The sequence below is a fragment of the Palaemon carinicauda genome, chromosome 19 (genome assembly GCF_036898095.1).
Source record: "Palaemon carinicauda isolate YSFRI2023 chromosome 19, ASM3689809v2, whole genome shotgun sequence".
Classification (NCBI taxonomy): domain Eukaryota; kingdom Metazoa; phylum Arthropoda; class Malacostraca; order Decapoda; family Palaemonidae; genus Palaemon; species Palaemon carinicauda.
In genome coordinates, this window is record NC_090743.1 from 113,712,264 (window position 1) to 113,727,006 (window position 14,743).

Sequence of the window (14,743 nt, forward strand, 5' to 3'; positions counted from 1 at the left end):
AGATCATGCAAAATCCAATTCCAGTCAGCTTGTGATTTCATATCAATCTTAAAAGAGTACGAAACATCAGGGACAGGCTGCTCAGTCTTCACTACTAATGAAATCATGGCATGGTCAGATGTCCCGACTGGAAAACCAACCTTACTTGTTATAATGCGAGGACAGTCAGTGTATACGAAGTCCAAGCAGTTTCCAGACCTGTGAGTAGCTTCACTTATGATTTGCTCATAGCCTGATTCAGAGGCAAAGACTACCATGGCGATCGGTAGGAGAAACAGAACTTAACTAATCCTTATGATGAGCATTGAAATCACCAACAAAGACAAAAGAGGCATTTCTATCCTCTTCTTGTATTTTAGCCATAATGGTAAGAAGACAACCGAAGATAGAATCATCCATGTCTGGATTCTGATAGATTGAACACGAATAGAAGTTGTTATGCTTACCACAAACTTTTATTATCTGAATCTCATGACATCCACATTCATAGCAGGACTTATGAGAAGCCGAGTACTCAGTCCTAATATACACCGCCATTCCCCTGGCCCTAGGGATGACATCACGTTCCAACATTATTGGCTTCTTAAAACCAGTTATAAGGAGCTTAGATGAGTGCCTCATATTACAAACCAAAGTTTCTGAGCACAAAAGAATAACCTACTGTCTGGGTGCAACTGTAATATTTACATGAAGACACGAATATTGCAATAAAGAAGACGACATTGACGAAATCTAGGACGTACTGGTCCCGGATTTCGCTCAATGTCTCCAGAGACCATAAGAATTAATGGTAATAAAAAAAAATAAATCATACTTAACAACAAAATTAACATGAATTATAACAAAAACAATCTGCTTTAAGGAAATATAATTAAAGTGATTGATCAAACCCATAGACTATAGAAAAAAAGTCAGAAAAACTGGTCAACATGAGGGAGCCGATACACCATGCAAGGCTAAATACCCTTCAGGATAGCCACTTCAACTGAAGGGAGGATAGTACGGATGGTTTTGAGAAGAAATAGAATCAGATAAAGAAAAGACAACCTCTTGATAAACCACTGGGAATCCAAGAGGAAGGAAAAAAAAAAAAGATATAAAAGTGTGCTCGAGTGTACCCTCATGCAAGAGAACTCTAACCCAAGACAGTATGTGTATATATATATATATATATATATATATATATATATATATATATATATGTATGTATATGTATACATAACGGATTTTGAGCGAAGCGAAAAATCTATTTTTGGGTGAGATAGCCATGACGTCCTGATGGAAGGTTCCTTTTTGGTAGCTTCCTTGGGTATATTAACTACTAAGATATTCCCAGAGAAATTAACCACAGGTTATCACAGAATTCTTACTTCTGTAGCGAGTATCCTAAAGGTTTCCCTTTAAGACATCGTATATCAACAGGGGACGCATGTATTAACACGCCACATAGCTATCTGCACCCCATATAGAGTTAACACTTCGATATGGAGGGGCGGAGAATAACTGGGGAGCCGTTCCACAGCTACAATCGTCCGTGGCTACTTTTGGTACTCGAAACGTAAACAAACGGGCGCCATTGCTAAATGACGTCACGTCCGTCCTCATTCTGATGCCAGCTGCTTGCCAATCTCCATGATACAGCAGGACAGGGCGGGGCCTGAAAGGCTGGACTAGAATAGCAGGGAGGGTCCATCAGGACGTCATGGCTATCTCACCCAAAAATAGATTTTTCACTTCGCTCAAAATTCGTTTTTTGGGCTCAAGCCATGACATCCTGATGGAAGAGTACCAGAGAATCAATGTATCGTGGTAGATTTCCCCTTATAGAGTAAGTGCCAAGGGCTTTGAATAAAGTAAGCATTGTGACCTCAATAGAGGTTCCGTGGGGATGCAACTTCCTGCCCCCCCCCCCCTGGCAGAGAAGTCCCAACGGTCCATGCCGAAGATCAAAGTGGTCATCGAAGGGGTACTCACCTTGCAGAGAGTACGTGAAGAACTCGGAGACAAGACAGAAAGGTCAATATTCGTATAGGAACATTCTCAATAACAGATTAGTGGTGGTTAGGCACTATAGTTCATAGCTAGAGAACGGTCTGGTCTCGAAGATATGGCGCAAGTAAGTATTCAATTAGGAATATTACACAGCATAGGTGAGTATATAATATGGATAGAACCTATTATTCTTCTTTATTTTAAAATAAAGGGGATAATAAAACTATGACAACCATGTATTTCATAGTATGAGTAGGAGCGGAGAGAGACGCACAAGTAATAAAATAGAAATTTTATTTCACAATTGCAGGATATAGTAATAATAAATGCAATAAAGGATGTAAAGTTAATTTACAAATAAATTATAATGTACATAGTAATGAGAAGACTTCGCTGTTGACTCTGAAGGAAAATTTCAAATTATTAGAAAGCACAAGTTCCGTAGGAACGTCAGTCTTTAATAAGGAAAAAACACATCATGCTCTAGGCATGTGGCACTCATGTGACGACTATGACATTTCACCTTGTAAAGAACAGTCTATGAAAAACACTAAGTGTCCATGAAATCACTACGTATCACACGAGGGTCAACATAGGCACCCGAAGAGTTAAAGTCCCAAGTAACTCACTGTTCTATGCAGAGTTAACTGCAGGTTTCATAACACTACCTGCGGCTACCACGAAATGTTTGACTTCATGCACTTGCTTCGCGTAGTGCTTGAAGAAAACACGCGAAGATTTCCATCCTGTGAAGCTCTTGAGGCTTTCGAAATCCATGCTCTGGAAAAAATTCAGAGACATCGCGACTTTTCTAGGATCGTGACCTGCGGGTGTACTGTCAGGATCCGCTCTGCGAATAAAGTAGGTGATTTTCGCTCTTAGTTGTTTCAGTGACAGGTCACTACCCGATGTTTCTCCTTTGAAGAGTTGGCCTCCACCAAAGTCAGAAGTTCTACGAAGATAGACCTTGAGGCTCTCTACCGGACATAGAGAGGCATCTTCTTTCAGGGGGCAGATTCTCCAAGGGCCCCATCTCTTGGTGGGTAGTTCATTTTTCGCGAGAAACGCCAGATCAGGGAAGAGGGTAAGGTCTCCTGAGTCTGTAAACAGGATGTGACCCTCGTCTCTTGATAATGCCACTATTTCGCTGACTCGGGCTCCTGAGGCAAGAGCAAAAAGAAATATAACCTTTTGAGTCAGATCCTTGAGAGGGCACGAATCGTTGTCCAAGTTGGAGGCAAAATGGAGCACCTTGTCCAGGGACCAGGAGATAGGTTTTGGCGGCGGTGCTGGGCGTAGACGAGCGCATGCCTTCGGCAGTTTATTGAAGATGTCGCTGGACAGATCAATCTGGAAGGCAAACAGTAGTGGTCTAGTCAAGGCCGATTTGCAGGTAGAAATCGTGTTGGCTGCTAAGCCCTGTCCATGAAGGTGAATGAAGAAGGACATGCAAAAATCGATGGTGATTTCCGTAGGATTTTTTGCCTTGACGAATGAGACCCACTTTCTCCAGGATGATTCGTATTGCCGTCTTGTGGATTCGGTCTTGTATTCCTCGAGGAAGTCTAGACTTTTCTTCGAGATCCCAAACCTTTTCTTCGCGGCTAGGGAGAGAAAATCATGAGATGAAGGTCCCTGACTTTCGATGATGAAGCGAAAACAGTCGACTTCTGTACTTGCTGGGAGAGAACTGGGCCCGGGAGAGGGATCAGCGTGGGCTGCAGCTCCAGGACCAGGGGGTACCAATTGCTCCGGGGCCACTTGGGAGCCACTAGGGCCGCTGTCCCTTTGAAGGTTCTCAGCTTGGAGAGGACTTTCAGCAGAAGGTTGGTGGGAGGGAACAGGTAAATCCTGGACCATCTGTTCCAATCCAGTGACATGGCGTCCACTGCTTCTGCCTTGGGGTCCTCGTACGGGGCCACATAACGAGGAAGTTGATTGTTGTCGCTCGTTGCGAAGAGATCGATCTGAAGTTCCGGGACTTGGTGAGAGATGAAGGAGAAGGATCTTGCGTCTAGAGACCATTCCGACTCTATCGGGCTTGTCCGAGATAGAGCTTCCGCCGTCACGTTGCGGAATCCTTGTAGGTGAACTGCAGACAGGTGCCATTTCTTCTTCTCTGCCAGACGGAAGATTGGGAGAAGCACCTGATTTATCTGGGGCGATCTCGAGCCCTGATGATTGAGACATCGGACTACCACCGAGTTGTCCAGGGTCAGACGAATGTGGATCGAGGGAGGCGGAGAGAGTTTCTTCAGCGTGAGAAGGACCGGAATGGCCTCCAAGATGTTGATGTGAAACGTCTTGAATAGGGGAGACCATGTCCCTTGAGCCTGTTGTTGGTGGGAGTGACCTCCCCAACCCTCCAGCGAGGCGTCCGTGTGGATGTTGAGAGATGGAGGTGGATGTTGAAGAGGAATGGACCTTTTCAGGGCCTTTGCTTCCGACCACGGCTTTAAGAGTAACCGAAGTCTGTTTGGGAGCCGTCTCTTGAGGTCTCTTCGAGCGATGGATGCAGAACGTCTCCAGACTCCCGCGGCATCCTTTAGCTGTGCACGCAGCACTGGGTTTGTCACTGAGGCGAACCGTAGAGAGCCTAGAACTCGTTCCTGCTGACGTCTTGAGATCCGCTTGGATTTCAGCAGTTTTTTGACAGACCCCGCTATTTCTTTCCTTTTCTTCTGCGGAATGAAAAGGCGGTGTGACTGAAGATTCCACTGGATTCCTAACCATTGGAACTTCTGAGCTGGAGAGAGGCGAGATTTCTTTGTGTTTATCTTGAATCCCAGGTGTTTTAGAAACTGGGTGACTTTGTTGCAGGATCTTAGACAATCTTCGGGAGATGTCGCCCAGACCAGCCAGTCGTCGAGGTAGGCCATCACCTGGACGCCACGGAGAAGATCCGTGGGGCCCCGTTGAGCCCGAAGGGCATGGCCCTGAAAGCGTAGCTTTTCCTTTGGAGTCGAAATCCTAGGTAGGAGGAAGCATGGTGGTTCATTGGAACGTGCCAGTAGGCATCCGCCAGGTCTATCGAGACCGTGTAGGAACCTTGAGGCAGAAGGGTCCTTATCTGTTGAAGAGTCAGCATCTTGAACTTGTTGTTCACTATGAACTTGTTGAGGGGGGATAAGTCTAGAATGACTCTGAGTTTGTCGGAGTCCTTCTTGGGGACGCAAAACAGTCTCCCTTGGAACCTGGTTGACTTTACCCTCCTTATCACCTTCTTGTTCAAGAGTTCTAGGACATATTCTTCCAGGAGGGGGGTTGACTGTTGGAAGAATTGCTGGAAGGTTGGGGGTGGTTGAGTCCAGCTCCAGCCTAGACCCTTCTTGACGATGCTGTGTGCCCAGGGATCGAAGGTCCAACGATCCTGGAATTGGCAGAGTCTTCCTCCCACCGGAAGCACTTCATTGCTTCTGGCTTCCCGAGGGCTTACTACCTCGGCCGCTAGCTCCCTTTCCTCCTCTGCCTCTGGAGGGACGGCGAGATGCATCTCTGCCTGCACCTCTGTTTGAGCCTCCACCTTTGGGACGAAAGGTAGTTGACTGCTGCTCAAATGCAGGGGTGAAGACCGGCGACTGTGACAAGACCGGTTGGGTGACCAATTGAAAGGTCTGTTGTGGCTGAGCAACCACTTGGGGAGTAGCGGATCCCGGAAACTGCAGTCTCTGTTGACGTTGCTGGGGTTTCGGCTTTGTGGGTTTCCTCTTAGGTTGAGGGCCGTCGTCCTGAGAGGATTTCCTTTTCTTCGACATGCCCCATTTATGGAGAAGGTTCCTGTTCTCCGTGGCGGCCTTGTCGGTGATCTCTTTCACTAAGGAGGAGGGAAAGAGGCGTTTACCCCAGATGTTGGAGGAAATCAGCCTCCGGGGTTCGTGTCTCACTGTAGCACTTGAGAACACGAATTCACGACAGGCTCTACGAGCCTTCGTGAAGCTGTACAGATCCTTTACTACAGTCGCCAGGTGTGTTTTGGCGAGGACCATGTAGTAGTCAGGGACCCTAGTGTCACCGGCCATGACTTCGAGCTGTACTTGGAGGGACATAGATGCGGCGAGCCTTTCCTTCGTATCATGTTCCCGACGAAGGAGATGATCGTTAAGTTTCGGGAGGTCCTCGTTAAACTGACGACCAGCGACGTCAGGCTCTAGTTTCCCCACTACAAAGGTTGACTGGACGTCTTTCCAGTGTCTAACATCAGGGGGAGTGGTCAGGGAGAAGGGTCTGCACTCCTCCAGTGCAGGGCAAGGTTTCCCTTCTTCCACTGCCTTATGCACCGCAGTGAAGGCCTTTTCCAAAAAGGGGAAGGTCGCATCGTCTGGTGCGACGTAAGTCGGGTGCTTTTTGCTAAGCGCCGGTAGTTTAGAGCAGGTGAAGCCCCTACTTTTCACCGTGTTGGCTAACATAGCCTGGGCCTTCGGGAGATCGAACACGATAACCTCCTTTGGTTCGGTCTCTTCTTTAGAGGCAGGTTCAGACCTAAGTTGGACGTAACAGTCCGGGTAAGTCTCAAAGTTTGGGAAGAATTCCACTTCTTCCAGCGCGATCGAGCCGACCTTTTCGCTAATAAAGATCTTGCCCGTGGTGATCGGCATGTGCTCTGCATACCTCCATGGGTTAGTATCCGAGCATGCAGGGAGGTCCTTAACCGAAATCCTTTTCGGTTGCTTCGAACTTCCCATGTTGGACCTGAAGAACTCATGCGTCTCGCGGAGTTTCTTATCCATGAGAGCCTCAAGCATCTTGAAGATCTCCTGGGTGTTGGATGGGGTAGGATCCGGGGTAGCGGATGTAGAAGGGAGTGATACATCCGTCAGTGTAGGAGTTGGTGTAGGGGTGGATGTTGGAGCGACCTCCTGCTCCGACTCAGGGTATTCCACCTGATCTTCCTCATAGTCTAGTTCATCGCCCATGAGGTTCCTCTCCGTGTTCTCCGACACTTCCGTCATACGTTCCAAGTTGTCGGAGTCTAAACGGCACTCATGCATGGACTGAGCCATGACCACATCCGGTTCCACCACTATCTGGATGGTGGGAACCTGATCTTTAGGGACCACTGTGTCTGGTGATGCCTTCGGGAAAAGCAAGGCCCTCAAATCTTCGGTGGCGAGATATGGTCCGGCGGCGTTCTTCTGGAAGCCACGCACCCACTTGCGTAGCTTCTCTCGAGCAGTGTCCCTTACCTCCGCTGAAGGAGAATCGTCGAACGCTTCGACCAGACGATTCTTGCAGACTGTACAGTGCTGTGGGTCCCAGAATTTTAGTTCGCCTTTCTTATTGGCGCAGGGGGCGTGGGTCCGACACGCCGTGTGCCCGTAGAAGTGCGGGCGCTTCACTCCACAGAAGTTGTGGTCACATTTGATGTACTCCTCCTGTAAAAGAAAGAGAACATGAGTATACGGAAGTCATAAGAGTGACTTACATTACTCTAAAGTTAAATTTTAAATAGTTAAATTTTAAGTTAACATTAATTAATTTATAAAATTGTAATGTTAGAGAGTGGAGCGGGAAATGAAGTAGATAAACACATACTTGTGCATCCTGCCCAGCTGGTTACCGTAACCTTATCAGTAGGCAATTTCGTTTGTGACCGAGGACACAAAGCGGAAATCTTCATGGATCGCCAAAGAAGGCAGAAGATAATTCTAGCAGAGATTGCCTGCGATGTATATCAAGGACTGAGACCACTCAGACCTTTATAGTAAAAAGGGGGGGGGGGCAGTAGAAGACCCCATATGCGATCGGGTTCCGGCAACCAGCTGTGCTAAGACACACACAGTATGCTGGAAAATTGTGATATGCAAGAAGACAGCATGGCCGTTAATAGAACGGTAAGACAATACCTATCCATCGGAGTAGCCAAGCTATCTGGTTGCAGTGTAGGGCTATCAGCATGTAGTTGATAGCTGGAAGAAGGGGTGCAAGTCTCTTGGCGCCTCCAGATGGCTCCGGCAGACCGGCGGCACGACGGAGGCCGCTCTAGCACGGTTTATGGCATTAGGGAAGACACATAGAAAATTCAGGTATAATGCCAGCTTGGCGGCCGCCGGCACAGCGGCGGCACCTCGGCAGGAGGCGGCGGCTCCGGCAGCCTTGCTTGGTGACTCGTTCATAAGATAAGGTAGGAAGGGATGGTATACCCAGACCGCCGGCAATCACTGCTGGCCCGAAGGACGGACAACCGAAGCTAGGTAGAGTAAGGGTGGGCCATCGGCTATACACCGACGGAAGGCGGCAGCCCTCCGGCACGCGGAGGGCTGTCGACTAGGGGAGGGAGGGTATCTCAGGAATGTGTCACCAAGAGAGGAGCGGTATCGCCGAAAGTAGAGGCGGCAAGGGACCGGCACCAGGATAGGAAGAGAGACAGAAGGAGGGATTGGAGGGGTAAGAACACGAACCCCTCTAGCATCCCACCTGAGTGAGTGTACCCATGATAGGAGTGGGTCCTATCACCCAATGGCAGGGGGCCGGCAGTCGGCCGGGTGCCAGAGTAACCCAAGGGAGGGTTAGGGTACACCCAAGAGAGGGGGAACCCCTGCGGACAAGTCGCTTCTAGTGGCTAACCACATAGGACGCTATGAAGGGTATATGTACCCGAGCGGCCTGCCCACAGGAGCTCAAGATAGCCCTATCACTCCACCCTAAGGAGGAGTTGTAGGACTAGGGACAGATGTGTATAGGCTAGCCTATGTATAGGCTAGACCATACTAAGGGATAGGTGGGGAGGGAGAAGAAGATGGGTCTTCCATAGGGGAGGCTCTGTACAAAAACGGCCAACAAGGAAGGGAGGACGCTCCCTAGCCTAGGGTAGGTAACCTGAATGAGAACGGTGCATGGGTACCGTTTCAAACTAAATAGTACAGAACTAGCCCCCCCCCCCCCCCGATGCCTAACCTAGATAAGGGATGTTAAACCCCAAGCTAGGTAGGCTGAAAGACACATCGCAAGTTGCATGGAAGGTTAGGTAACCTAACCACAGCAACTGAGGAAGGACAGGCCGTTCCTCTTTCTCGGACGCAACCATAAGGGGGGATCATTCCCTTAGGGAGGACAGAGAAGCGATAAATACTCTGATACGGACTTGATCCCCCAACATGGCAGGGGGAGCATGGCCACACAGAGGGAATGCCCGAAGGCAGGGGGTGAAGGGAGCATATAGGGGTCTTACATTTAGGTTAGGTTAGAAAGGCACACTATCAAACCGATCCCCTATATGGTCCCTGAAGGCGAAAAACACTTGCATCACAGTAAACAGTATAATAAATAATGCCACTATCTTCATAACTTAACCTAGGAACACTGGAATATATCATGCATGAACACTGGTGTTAGGCAATCTGGCCTAGGGGCTAAGCTAGCAATCTAGTATGGGGTCAGGCGATGACCGAATAAAAGAGTGTCAAACCCCGATATATGAAGTTCCTAGCTATGAAGACTAAATAACTAACAGTATCAATTAGTTAATGGGCCGGAATAAGCTGTTCAGGCTAGCTAAATAAGGCATGCAAGGGAACAGCGACGCCATAAAATGGCGTGTCCGGTAGTAGCACAGCTCCGCCAGAAAACATGAAATATCTCGAAAAGTATAAGTTACTTTACGGTCGGAGCTTATTTAAACAATACTGGGACCTGGTACTCAACTTTCCAGAAGAAGGCGAGGCTGAAGGTAGCGACATTACGAAGATGCAAGCCGATAAAAAAGCACAAGGGGAAATCCGTCTTAGCAAGGCAAGCTACTAAAAGAAGGATGAGGACGGATGTGACGTCATTTAGCAATGGCGCCCGTTTGTTTACGTTTCGAGTACCAAAAGTAGCCACGGACGAGTGTAGCTGTATAACGGCTCCCCAGTTATTCTCCGCCCCTCCATATCGAAGTGTTAACTCTATATGGGGTGCAGATAGCTATGTGGCGTGTTAATAAATGCGTCCCCTGTTGATATACGATGTCTTAAAGGGAAACCTTTAGGATACTCGCTCCAGAAGTAAGAATTCTGTGATAACCTGTGGTTAAATTCTCTGGGAATATCTTAGTAGTTAATATACCCAAGGAAGCTACCAAAAAGGAACCTTCCATCAGGACGTCATGGCTTGAGCCCAAAAATACTATACAGTATATATATATATATATATATATATATATGCAGAAGAACCACAGGGAAAATGAAAATACGAAATATACGCTTAAGTCCTGACTAGTTTCGTGATACTTCTTCAAAGGACTAAGATGCTCTGAAGAAGTATCACGAAACTAGTCAGGACTTAAGCGTATATTTCGTATTTTCATTTTCCCTGTGGTTCTTCTGCATCTGAGCATCACGTTTTCCTGTGATTTTTACGCATATATATATATATATATATATATATATATATATATATATATATACATATTATACAAATGCATGTATCTACATACACACTCGCATATAACCAAAAGAAAAAGTGCACAGGTGAACTTTGGAACCAGACGCCATAAAACGCGTGAAATATGGGCTTCAATTTTTCAGAGGTTATGAAAACCCTCAGTCTTTTCTACCTGGAAAATTCCTCCTATGTTAGGCTGCGTTCTGACGCTGAAAGAACTTCTGAATTTTCATCACCACTTACTGGGATTGTATAATATACAGGAATTGAGAGAGAGAGAGAGAGAGAGAGAGAGAGAGAGAGAGAGAGAGAGAGAGAGAGAGCATCTTCTTTCGATATCTAGTAGGACATCTCATCGAGCTCTTCTTCCTGGAAGGTACGAACCGAAGCCGTAGTTTAGTTGATCAGCCTCACCTGAGATGGGAGTCAGTCAGCTGGCCGCCATCTTTATCGAAAACGAGATGGTGGGCACTGGCGAGAGGGAGGGGAAAAAAGAAAATTACTTTCCATTTACCTTCTCCTTTGTCAGCCTTTCACAATATTGCTTTTTTACTGCCTTGTCTGCCTTATTTTACGTGTATTTACTTTCGATTAGTGCGTGTGTGTAATACCTAGTTAGTTTTCAGGTGGCAATTGTTAATTGTATGAAGGAAAAAAATACCAAGTGATCTCTGATGTTGGCCGTAAGATATACAAACTGTTTTTTGTGTCTTGGCTTCCATTCCTCAGCAGCTTTTCTCTTTTCATATGAACCCCCCCCCCCATCCAATCAGATTCAATACAATGTCTTGTATTTAAATAGGTATACGCTTTGACGCACCTGTGAGACGCTTTGAAAGGAAATCCAGCAGAGAGAGAGAGAGAGAGAGAGAGAGAGAGAGAGAGAGAGAGAGAGAGAGAGAGAGACCTCTAACATAATGGAGAAATATCATCCGAAATATGATTGCAGTCGGTAAAAATAGGAAATGAATTCTTGGTTCCTAACAGAAATTTAAGCGTTCCGTTGGGAGAGATTGGATGTGTTACCAAAGATTGAAAATAGCAAATCAGACAATGGCTACGTTAAGGAAAATTTGGAAATCAAATCGTTGAGATACTACCGCCAGAGAGTTATTTGATCCTTTGACTGGCCAGACAGTATTACATTGGATCCTTCTCTTTGGTTACGGCTCTTTTTCATTTTGCATACACATACATCGAATAGTCTGGCCTAAACTTTACGTATTCTCTTCTGTCCTCAAACACATGACAACACTGAGATTGCCAAATAATCTTCCTCGCTCAATGGCTAGGGTAGGCTCCCCTTTCAAGGGGTGCCAATCGTAAAAAATATTTCCCAAAAATACACTAATCAAGACACGCTAATGAAATTTTCAGGCATTATTAGCACTATAATAAGGCATATCCTCTGTAAGTTTTATCATCCTACAGGGAAAAAAAAGGATTTTATGAATAAAAATGTGAAAATCGGAGCTAGCGACTTAAAATTTGTTTGGTGACCAGTGAGAAACTAATGTCTTGAATTGAAATTCGCTCTGTAATTATGTTTGTTTATCCACCTGGAACAAGCAGACAAAGTTTTATCAAAATCGAACAGTAAATAAGCACACAGCAAGAAAAAAACGAGCATTAACTTTAGTGAAAGCCCGGCTGGTGATGGAGGGATACCTAGAAATAAATATTCACGAAAAATTAAAATTTCGATTTAGGGAAAAAACCTTCTGTGTTTTTCTAGGTATTATGTCACTTGATGGCCTAAAACATCTAAATATTATATTACTTAAGGCATAAGAGCAGGACAAGCAAAGAAATACACCCCTCTCCCGAAAAAGAAAAAACGAGAAATTACGATTTTTGTCTGATGACGAAAATATTGGATATAAAAACATAGTCTCCCCTGAGCCCATTTTCTTTGATATCACTGATATGAGAAAACGACTTTGAACAGTTTTTAAGGGGTAAACTGAAAAAATTAGAAAATTGTTAATGATATTTCGTATTTTTACTATTAACATAAGGGGGGGGCGTTGATGACCGGGGGGGGGGGGGGGCATTATAGAGGCTGGAGATGAATTCTACACATATCACAGCCTTCTGATAGGCAAAAGGAAGACTTTTAGCAAAGAAAAAAAAATTGGGAAAATTCACCCTCTGATCGTGGAGGCAACCCTTAACTACTGCAATGTAATTGTTCAGTTGCAATTTTCCTTTTGGCAAGGGTAGAAAGAAGAGACTCTTTAGCTATGGTAAGCAACTCCAAAATCAAACCATTGTTCTCTGATCTTGGATAGAGCGATAGCCTCTATACCATGGTCTTTAACTGTCTAGGATAAAGTTCTCTTGCTTGATGGTACACTCGAGCACACTATTCCATCTTATTTCTCTCCCTCTTGTTTTTTATAGTTCATATATGAAATATCAATTTTAATGTTGTTGCTGTTCTTAAAATATTTTATTTTGGTTGCTGGTTACTTTACTTGAACTTTCCTTACTTCCTTTCCTCGCTGAGCTATTTTCCCTGTTGGAGCCCTTGGGCTTGTAGCATTCTGCTTTTCTAACTAAGGTTTTAGCTTGGCCGGTAATAATAATAATAATAATAATAATAATAATAATAATAATAATAATCAGACTATATATCAGTTTAGTGAGACCGGTGTTAATGTATGGACACGAGTCTTAGATATGACAATGAAACAATATTCAACAAATTTTGTAGATTTGAGAACAAAGCCATCAGAAGAACATTTGGAGTTGAATGGATTATAAATGAAACTATAAGAGATTATTCGAATGCCATATGTGGATGAGATCATGGTGAGGGGTAGATGGAGATGGTATGGGCATGCAATTCCCCCTCCCCAAGAGAGATTAGTTCACCAAACTTTCGACCGGGCTCCATAAGGCACTAGAAGAGTTGGAAGACCCATGCCTACATGGCTGAGGACTATGAAGCGTGAAGTAGATGATGATGACTGGAGAAGTATTGATTTAAAAGTTCAAGATAGAGACGACGGGCAAAATTTAACCGAGGCCCTTTGCTTCAATAGGCGTAGGAGATGAAGATGATGATGATGATTGTCAATAAATCCAGAATCATACTGATTAAACTCTCTCTCTCTCTCTCTCTCTCTCTCTCTCTCTCTCTCTCTCTCTCTCTTCATAAACCCTTCTTGAAGATAAGAGACTCGATCCAACCCAACATTGAATCTCAGACATCCAACTTAATTAAGGATTCGCCCGGAGGGGCATCCCCTTTTAGCTCTTTGAGGTAGAGAAGGTTTCTAAGGAAAGACCCAGCTTAAAGGGGAATAAATAAATATGAAAACAATGGGGAAAGTTCTTCCAGTAAAAGGGAAAATCCTATTAAAACACTTCGATCTTGTTCATTTACATATATATATATATATATATATATATACATACATATACATAAATATATATATATATGTGTGCATATATATACAAGTGCATCCACATATATACTATGTGTGTATATATATATATATATATATATATATATATATATATATATATATATGTATATATATATGTGTGTATATATATATATATATATATATATATACATATATATGTATATATATATGTGTGTGTATATATATATATATATATATATATATATATATATATATATATATATATATATATATTCAAGTAAGCCATATATTATATTCCTAATATCTTGATTCTCTCTAAACCTCGGGATCAGAGACCCAAGGGGGAATCAACTTAAAGTCAATAGCTTTTGAGCAGCTGGGGAATCGGACCAGGACCCGAAAAAACTGAGATAACAGTGACATACCGTATACTGTAGATGGTATGAAGATACAAATATTAGGAGGAGTATATGACTTATTTGAATATGAAAGACACGTCTAAATGTACAAAATTTAGCATATATATATATATATATATATATATATATATATATATATATATATATATATATATATATATATATATATATATATATATATATATATATATATATATATTTAAGGTACACGTGATGATCTAGAAAGTCGCGTGAGATTTAGTGACAAAACTATAAAACGTGATATTCATAAAATTTACTTCTAAAAAAAATCACAAGACACTTGGATGAAACCGCTTCCTGTCACGGCTATTTATTAAAAAAAATAAATAAAAAAATAAATATACTCTTGCCTCAAGGAAGAAAGAGAAACATGTAACAATATGATCTCCTCATGTCTTGCTTTGGTGAAACACAAGTTAATGATAGATAACACAAATTTCATATTACGATTTAAGAACCTTCCCTAACTCCATGTTGATGGTAATTTTTCTTGTTAAGTAATACCTGAGGAGGAATACTTAATCCCCGACTCTATGATTATCAGGCAACAAATAA